The 9150-nt window shown below is 54.7% G+C and overlaps 1 long non-coding RNA gene across 1 annotated transcript; it reads right to left on the bottom strand.

Moving 5' to 3' along the window:
- Positions 1 to 1721: 1721 nt before the first annotated feature.
- Positions 1722 to 3562, bottom strand: LOC113490594. The gene is made up of 3 exons (XR_003400275.1): positions 3505 to 3562; positions 2684 to 2893; positions 1722 to 1828 (listed from the first exon to the last, which is right to left on the bottom strand). It is a non-coding gene; the product is annotated as an uncharacterized LOC113490594 (long non-coding RNA).
- Between the last annotated feature and the right edge of the window lie 5588 nt (positions 3563 to 9150).

Here is a 9150-nt window from a genome sequence, read left to right as displayed (position 1 = left end):
CCGTAGCATCCTTCCCATGGGGACCACTCCGAATGTGCTGAGCAGGGTCCCCCCCGGCCTCTGCTGATGCCCCCAGGACCGCACACCCGCACCCAGCCCAGAGGAGGAGGGAAGCTTTAGCCCATCCTGCCCCTCCCGAGATACCTCAGGGCACGAAAAGGCACTCATGTGCCAAGCTGGCACATCGCCATCTGTCCCACCACCAAAATCCTCTCCTGTACTGGGGAGCTGGGCTGGTTTTGACTGGGCACTGGTTAGTTGTTGGAACATTCTGGGGTCAAACTGGGGAATTCTGTGGTCCAAAGAGAATTTAGGGGTGAAAGTGGGGAGCTTTTGGGGGTGCTGGTGCAGATTTTGGGGTAAAACTGTGGCATTTTGAGATTCAAGATAGATTTTGGGATGTAAAGTAGAATTTTTGGGGGTGCTGAGGCTGATTTGGTGTCGAACTGGGAAATTCTGGGATCAAAAGTGGGAGATGTGGGAGTCAAATGCGGAAATTCTGTGGCAAAATTGGGGGATTTGATGGTGAAACATGTATCCTGGGGCCATGGATGATTTCAGGGTGAAAAGTGGGTTTGGGGTTCTCACTCCACAGCACCCAGGTGATGGTGGCAGCGCTGTTCCCCACCCCCAGGGCTGGAGGACCACCCAAGTGTCCAGGTCACCTGTCAGGGTCTGCACAGCACCTGCCCAGTGCTCCCAGTCACCTCCAGCTACCCCCACCTCCAGCTACCCGCCCCAACTCCCTCCCAGCTACTTTCGAGTCCCTCTCCTTAAAGCCCAGACACCTCTGTAAGAGGACAGATCCTGCCACTTGGTGCCCTGAGCCCCTGGTGCAGCGCAAAACACAGCTGCAGCGCAAGCCAGCCCTGCCAAGCGGCCAGTGCCGGTTACAGCGACCGACTGTGCGGGGCCAAGCAGAGCTTGGTCTTGGGAAGCTGGCAGGAAGAGGACATCAGTGTGTCACCCCTTGTAGGAGACAGGCATGAAGAAATGTGAAAGCCGTTTGGCTTCCTCTTCCCACTGAATAAAGGGACTAGACAGGAATGCTGCTCCAGCCCAAAGACAGCCATGCAGGACTCAGCAGTTGGGATGGCGGGATGCTGCGAACTCCTCACTGTTCAAGCCCTGCCCCTGCCTGGCCCCCTCACTGCTCCACAGAGCTGCTGCAGAGCAGCAAAGCTGAGGGAGCGGGGGACCAGAACAGGGGCTGCTACAATTTCTGCCAAAGCAGATTCATGCCCAAGTGAGAGCACCTGATTAGGGCAAGCTGTGTGGCAGGGGCCTGCCAGGGTTTGCTACAGGCAGGGACAAGGACTAAGCCCTGTCCGATCACACAGCCTGGGCACAGTGACCCCCAGGAGAGCTGGCACAGCCCGGCCCCGGTACCCGCACAGCCGGAGCGCTCAGCAGTCGGGGTCCCCAGAGTCCCCGAAGCGCTGGTGCCTCTGGCCGGTGGCTGCTGTGTGACACACACCTGGCTGCTGTGTGACGGTCACCTGCCGGCAAAGGCCACGAAGGGAGGCCATTAGGACCACGCTTGCTGGACCCTCCTGCCCCCTGGCAGCAGCTGCTTACAGCCCTATCTCTCCTGTATTATTTTGTGTGTTGGGTTTTTTTAATTTTAGTTTTTTTCCCCCTACAACCCCCTCCTGGGCAGCCTGGCCCAGAGCCAGGGTCAGTCACTCACCGTGCTGGGCAGGACCAGGGGCACGCCGGGCAGGGTCCTGTCTGCGGTGCCCGCGCTGAGCTTCAGCACCTTGTAGGTGAATCCCATCTTCCCGCTGTTCCGCAGGGTGACCTCTGCTTCGATGACTTTGTTAAACAGCTGAAGAGAGGACAGAGGAGTGGGAAGCTGAAGGCACAGGCCTGATACTGTGAACCTCCTTCTGCTTTCACTGGGATGTGAGCAAGTGAACTCGGCACAGGAGAAAAGCAAAGGCAGAGGAGGTATGGGCACTTGAGTCTCCCCAGCTAACCTGGGGAAGCCACCGCCACAGGGCGCCCCTCAGCCCTACACAGGAACAGACACTGATGGCGGCATGCAGAGGGGCAATGCCAAACACAGAGATCAGTCATAAGGAAAGCAAAGAGAAGACAAGCTCTCTGCACCTCACACCCAGCTGGAACAAAGGAGGTGGCATCAAGACATTGCAGAAGAAAAAGCACCTGCAGCAACAGCAAAATGGCAGACAGGGCAACACAAACAGGGCCAAGAGCTGGAAATACCTGTGGGGTTTTTAACTGAAAGAAGTGGGGATTATTCTAGGACATTCTCTCCAGCTACACTGACTGGGAAGCCCCAGTTAGATTCCTCCCTGGTTTATTCTGATGATTAATCAAGACCATCAAAAGAGAGCGCCTCCTGGGACCTCAGGCTTTAGGAGCGGATCAGCAGATGGACATCTTGGGGCACGTCCCCCTGGAGATCACCACTGGGACCCTGCCTGCCCCAGGAGGCAGCATTAGTTACCTTGAGAAGGAGGAATTCTCAGCTGGAGGGGGGTGGAGATGGCCATTAAGAACCAGCTTGGATGCAGGACGTATCACTCCAAAGTTGTACTTCCAAGCCATAGAGCCAAAAAAGTAGTTGGGAAGGGGAGAGCGCCCCAGCCCTAGGAGGGCAGCAACCCGCCGGTGATAGTTTCACGACAAGGACCTCTGCCAAGTGAAGCTGCGGTACCTGCAGCCCGCAGTCGATCTCCGTGACGTCTAGGACTTAGTTGATGAGCGAAGCCTCCCCGCTCAGCGCGATCTCGTAGGTCGGGACTCCCTCCACCTTGCACAGCGCCGTGACACGGGCGGCGATATTTGTGTGGCCAAAGAAGGTGAACGTGACCTGCTGGCTCTCGCCTGGCTGCAGCACACCATAGAGCAGCAGGACATCGAAAACCTGGAGGTAGGCGAGGAGAGATCAAGATGTTGAGCGTGGAAATCGATGCAGAAGAGCAGCCACGTCTTGGATCAACGTAGACATGGCTGGAGGGGGCTCTTCTTCAAACACAGGTAAATGTCCTGTACCCATTCCACTTGCCAGTAATTTGGGCTATCTCCTGGCAGCAAGGAATTCTCTTTGCTGCAGAACTTGCCTTGTAAAGCACCTTTTACTGCCTTAAGAGAAACACAGCACTCGGAGGTGAAAGCCCTTAGAACTGGGGGGAGGACTCCAGCCCCGCTCATCTGACTCCTGAAGCTTTTCCCTCTCTCCGATTCACATGTTGCACTCTCTCAAGCTGCTACAGCAAAAGCTACTGCAGAAATTTCCTGTTGGCCACGTGATTAGCAACAAGATGAATAATGCCCTGCAGAGCTGCTGCACAGGTCAGCCCTACGACATGTCCTGCGTGGCCTCTCCAGTGACCAGCTGCTTCAGCAGCGCTGTGCGATGGGCCTGGAGGGACGTGAGGCACTCTGCAAACAGCATCGAGGGCGACCAGTGGGAGGGGGGGGCTACAGAACTGCTTGCCACACTGGAATCGTGGCACAAGACGGATTCCCACTTACCTCCTCCATTCCCAAGCTGACAGGCTCTGCCTCCACAAACTGCATCAGTCTGTTGATCCCCACCAGGCTCTGGGGAGGCACCAGATCCTCCACAGCCCCTTCCGGCTCCTCGGCAGGGGATGGCAGCACCTGCAAAACAAGCACCATGGGCTGCAGTGAGCAGCTGGCTGGTCTGGGTGAGACCTCTCTGCTGCAGGCTCCACCACCTCACCCAGCCAGGAGCAGCTGAGATGGGACCTGGGTGCAAATCAAGTACGGGTACGTCCATGCCAACCGTTGAGTGGGTCCAACCCCACCCGCAGGTGAGACACAGGCTCTGCCTCCACTTCCTATGTGCAAGCGTGCATGGGAAAGCTGAGTGCACCCAGCCCTGGCAGAGACCTCAAGGGCATTTGTACCCTTGTGCCAGACCAGCTTTGATCACTCCTGCCCAGGGAACGTGCCCAGAACCCCATGTCTTGACAGGTTAGGTGCTTCATGACAAAAACAGGAACACAGCTGCAAGTGAGGAGTATCAAAACCAGCAAAATAAGGACTTGGCACAACTCTCCACTTTCAGAGAGTGCTTAGGTTTCATCTCGTGCACTCATCAGTGCTGGAGAGCTGAGGATCTCCACCAGGTCACTCTCTTGAACGACACCTTCCTGAAGAAGACAGCCGAGATGTTCTTCTGTCTACCAGCAGCTGAGCTGGTGTTTGACCTCAGAGGTGCCATCTTTCAAAAGGAACCTCGTCCCTGGCCTTCTGTCCCCTATTTAATAAGCGAGGCCTTTGTGAGTGCTTGTGCAATGTAGTGATACCTGCTTCTTCAGTAACATGAAGAAGTGCTTTGTGCTGGGGCCTTGGCATCAGCAGAATCTGCAAGAATATATCTGGGACATCTTTACACCTAATCAGAGGTTACATCTACCCGGTAGATGAAGCTCAGAATCAGACGATTCAATGCTCCTTCTCTCGAGTCCACATTTTCAAGCCTAGCAAAGCTTTGCCAAGCGCCTATTCCCAAAGATTCTTATCCACACCCTTCCTAGGCCTATGGTCTCCCACCTTCCCAGGGAGGTTACGTGGATATTGCCTTGATACAGTGACACAAGCAGAAGATGAAGCTGCAATCCAGACAAATCCTTTGAAGCACTTTGGGATCCTACTTAGCCACATCTACTAGAATTCCTCTGGTTTATTTCTGCATACATGGCAACAAAGCAGGAAATTAAGATGATTCCATGCTTCTGTCCAAAAACATTCAGCCACACTATTCTTGATGTCTACGGGGTATCATTTCTCATGATTCAGGAAGAATGTGCTGTTATAATGTTAGTGACCGATATTTGGGTGTGAGCAGGTGCAACCCCTCTCCTTGAACTTAATGCCAATGCCAGGGCTTTCAGAACTTCCCATGCTTTCCTGCATCCTTCTTTATTGCCCCAGGAGCAGCCTCTGTCCAGCACAATGCAGAACAAGGCACCAGGTCTAACTAGCACGGACATCAAGCTCCAAAGCACCAAGGTTCACCAGGAAGGTCAGCAGACCAAAGGCCATTTTCCATGCCATGAGCTAGAGACAGTGACTTTGCAAAGTCTCCTTTTATCAAAGACAGCTCTGTGGCCGTCCCTGCAACACTGCAGATCTCGGGGGTGAGAAGGCGGTACCTGAAGATCACAGTACTTGGCACACCTTGGTACAGGAAGGAAACTGGAAGCTTTCACATCCTGATGCGGATAAAAGCCTCATTTTACAGTGTCAAAACAAGCCAAAAAACCCCAAACTCAGCATAGGTCTGTAGGATCCCAGTGGGCTTCTTCCAAGCAAAACTATCTGATTTCTCCCTCCCCAGAAGCCCCGTGTCCACCTGCTGGCCCTGCTGCCTGCCCAGCCCACCGCCAGGGCACATGACAGCAGGGCAACAAAAAGGGGGGTTGGCACAAGCACGGCTTTTTGGTGGCAAGCTGGGGGAGGCAACGCAAGCAGTAGGTGTATGAGAAAATCTACCTTTGTTTCCAGGGAGTCATCTGCATCTCCTGGCTCTTGGGCAGGATCCCCTGAGGCTCCGGCGACTTTGGCTGGCTCCTCCACACCTCCATCCCCGCAGCTGCTCCCGGCAGACACCGAGCGCTCCGACCAGGCTCCTTCCTCCTTTGGTGGTTGGGTTTTGGTGCAAAATGTAGGTACTGGAGTGCTGAACCTAGAAAATAACGTAACTTTGATTGTGGACCCGCAGTGGGAGGGAGGGAAGCCTGCACGAGCAGCTCCTCGGCAGGATGCGGCCCCCGGCTGGGCACTGCTGGTGTGAATTCAGTAACGGGTCTGACCCAGCAGCTCCCAAACCAGAGTGGAGCAGGTCAGCATATGAGGCTGCCTAGGGATGACGCTGGTGTAGCAGCAGCACAGGCAGCTGGCAACTGGTTGCAAGGAGAAATGGAGAGGACATGGGTGAAAGCCTCGTAGGGAGGTAAAAATCACAGTAGGAAAGGAAGAGACACAGAGACTCTGCAAAAAGGTGAGCCTGAGACACAAAGGGGCAGATCCGGAGAGCAACAAGCCAGTGCAGAGCCGCCCGTGCCCTCCCGAAAGCACCCACAGTGCAGACTGGGCCTCCCTCACCCAGAGGGCCAAAGCAAGAACTTCTGCAGCTCCACCAGGTGCTAACCCGGAATATTTCCCCTGACACCACCCGCAGCTCCAGGCCAGCACAAGCAAGCAGCAGTGCCCGAGGCTTTCTCCAAGCGCGTAAGGCAGGAGCAGGGATAGAGCCCGGAGCCTGCTGCGCCCTAACCCCGACAGAGCCCAGCGCCGTGCGGGGTCACCCACGGAGTCTGGCACGGGACACCCCACACACGCGGGGCAGCATGGAAAGACCCGCTGAGCAACTCACGGCTGAACAGCCCATTGAACCCCGAGGAGCACCGAAGCAGCAGCGATCGGTGCTCTGGGGAAGGCAGCTTTGGGCATTTGTAATCAATACACAGCACACGCCGGTGACAAGGTTCAGCTCCCTGCTGTGCCACCGGCATTCCCTGGTGCTGAAACACCTAAAAGGTAAACGCTAAAAAGGCAGCAGCTGTGCTGAAACAAGGCTGTAACCGACGTGGCACTTACCAACGGCATGATCACCTCCCCAGCAGCTTCTACACGCAAACCATCTGAGGACCAATGCGGCAAATGGTTCAGCAAAGCAGTTCAGCAGCTCACCTTACTGACAGAACTGAGTTGATAGTTTGGCCAACACGTGCCAGTAAAAAGTGTATGGTTTGACACTCTCAAACACTCCCAGTGACTCAGACTACATTCCTTGTTTCAAATCGCAGCAGGTGCTCACGGTAACTCTGTTCACGCTTCCAGTGCCCCATGGAGGGACACGCTGGAACCGTGCCTGCCTGTCACCACGTCTATCTGCACGTGTTCCAGGGGGCAAACATCTTTCACAGCACTGTGGGTGCTCCCATTCCCAGCTGGGAACTCAGGGCCTTTAACAACATGCTCCCAAACGAGGATTTGTCTCTGGCTTTGCAGCTTATACTTTAAGGCTGGTTTCCATTTCTGGATTGGAGGCTCTGCTCCGCACAACCCCCAAGAGATCCCACCTGACTCGTCCTTCCTGCAGCCACATGCAAGAACAAGGCTCTGCCCAGGCGAGCTGCCCCAAGCAGGGACCGATGAGCAGCAGCGCCGTCACCCCTCCCCAGACCCCCCTCTGCCTGCTCCTGGGACCCCAAGGGGGACCCCAAAGGCCACCTCGGCACCGTCCACGTGGAAGACCAAAGCAGGGCTGGAGGGGACGAAGGCGCGCGCTTGCCCCTGCAGAGCATTGCCCATCTCCAGTCCCACCAGTGCAACCCTTGTTCCTCTCAGCCGAGGCACCTTAACAAGTATTGGGGAGCCCTGACAGGTGACCCACCTGCTCAACATCTCCAGCAGCTGCTAACTTGGGCATCTGCCTCAGGATGAAACCAATCCAGCTCATCTGCAGCAACGGTGCCTCTGGGCAGCCTGCAGCGGAACGCTGCCTCTCCCTGGTGACAGGGAGATGCCCGCAGCACAGGAGCAGATACATCCAGGGCCAGGAGCACTCGAAGCCCTCCAGCTACACACCAGTCCGTGAACCAGTTCAGCACATGGGTCTGGCCATTGTCATGGTGAGTGTCCTAGAACTGCTAGCTGTGACCCCTCCTAGCCAGGAAATGAAAGCGCAGCTCTCAGAGCTGCTTCTGATAAATACTGCAGATTAAGAGCAGCTCATGAGGAGGGGTAAACCCCCAAGATGCAAAATCCAGAATCACTTATGAAATTACCCTCAGCTGTATAGAAGGGCTTGAGGCAACTTCATGGGTTTGTGGTGCCTAGACAACAGTATTTTTCACTCTAAAGCAGAAGCCCTCTGGGACCTGGCGCTGGGAGATGATGTGCTTAGTGAGTCCTGCTGTGGAGAAGCACAAAGCACGGCGAGGGACTTTTTCCAGTGAGGCAGATCAGAATATGAGCAACAAGAAGTGTAACATGAAAAGGAAGGGAGAGGGGAACGCAAGGTGTCAATAGAAAGCTGACCCTTGGACAAGAAATCTTCCTGGTGCTGAAGAAAAGGGGGTTGTCTTCAAAAAGGAGAAGAAAGAGGAAGATAACAAGATGCTCAGCATCAGCCCAAGCTTTAGGCAGCTCTTCCCCTCCAGCACCTCCTGGCCAAGGCTGTGAATGCTGGGAGGAAGGCAAGGAGCAGAGAGCAGCTCCTCCACCTGCAGAGAGGACCCATCCCAAACCAGAGGGGCCAAAGGGCTGTGGACGTGCCTCCACCAGCACCGTGGAGCTGAGATGGAGCCTCCTGACATAAGCAGGTCAGCAGTGTCTGATTGATGGTGGGAGTCTCTGATGATCGGCTCCAGCAAGGCCAGGTGGATGAATGGTTAAACTCTACTGATCTCACCTTCATGACACCTGACGCTTGATTCCCTCGCTGTCAGACTGAGTTTGATCTGATCATTTAGAATACGAACAGTGCCTAATGTGGACCAGAAATAACATCTGACATGCTGCCCTTCTGCCAGGCTCTTAATGAGCCACTTGAGGTGTTAACAGCTTGGAGACCATCTTCACTTCCAGCTCTGCCAGAGAGAATCTCATGATGTCTGCTGAGGGACCCACAGAAAGGACATTTCTGCTTAATTAACATACAGAGCAGAAAAGGGAGCTGCCACAACGTCCCCAGTGCTAACGAGCCAGTGAAGGGGCTACGCCAAACCCTTTGGAGCAGAGGCCACTACCCTGCCAGATGCTCAGGACCCTCAACTGCTCCCGACTCCGCAGAGTTGGGTGACGGCCTCCCCTGGAAGAACAAGCACCTGCGGGCTCGGGTCCAAAGCCAGTTTAGGTGGAGACAGGGTAATTAAAAGCTGAAAATGGATTCAGCATTCACATTTCCAAAACCCTAAACTCGTTCTAACAAAAGAAAAGAGCAAAGATAGACAGGCAACTGGCCAGCAAGTGGCCCCCAGAAGAAATTAATTCCACACAGGCTTCGCTGTAACATGCTCAATTCTCTGTTATTATAAAATACATCCATCGGTCTACCATCAAAATTAGATTTTCCCTCTAGCTTGCAATTAAACCCTCATCTAATTTACCAGGAGATGACAGGGGCCTCCAAGCAGAGCTTAT

This window comes from Athene cunicularia, unplaced genomic scaffold (genome assembly GCF_003259725.1).
Source record: "Athene cunicularia isolate RWA unplaced genomic scaffold, athCun1 SCF_16, whole genome shotgun sequence".
Taxonomy (NCBI): Eukaryota; Metazoa; Chordata; class Aves; order Strigiformes; family Strigidae; genus Athene; species Athene cunicularia.
This window is presented reverse-complemented; position numbering and strand designations above follow the sequence as displayed.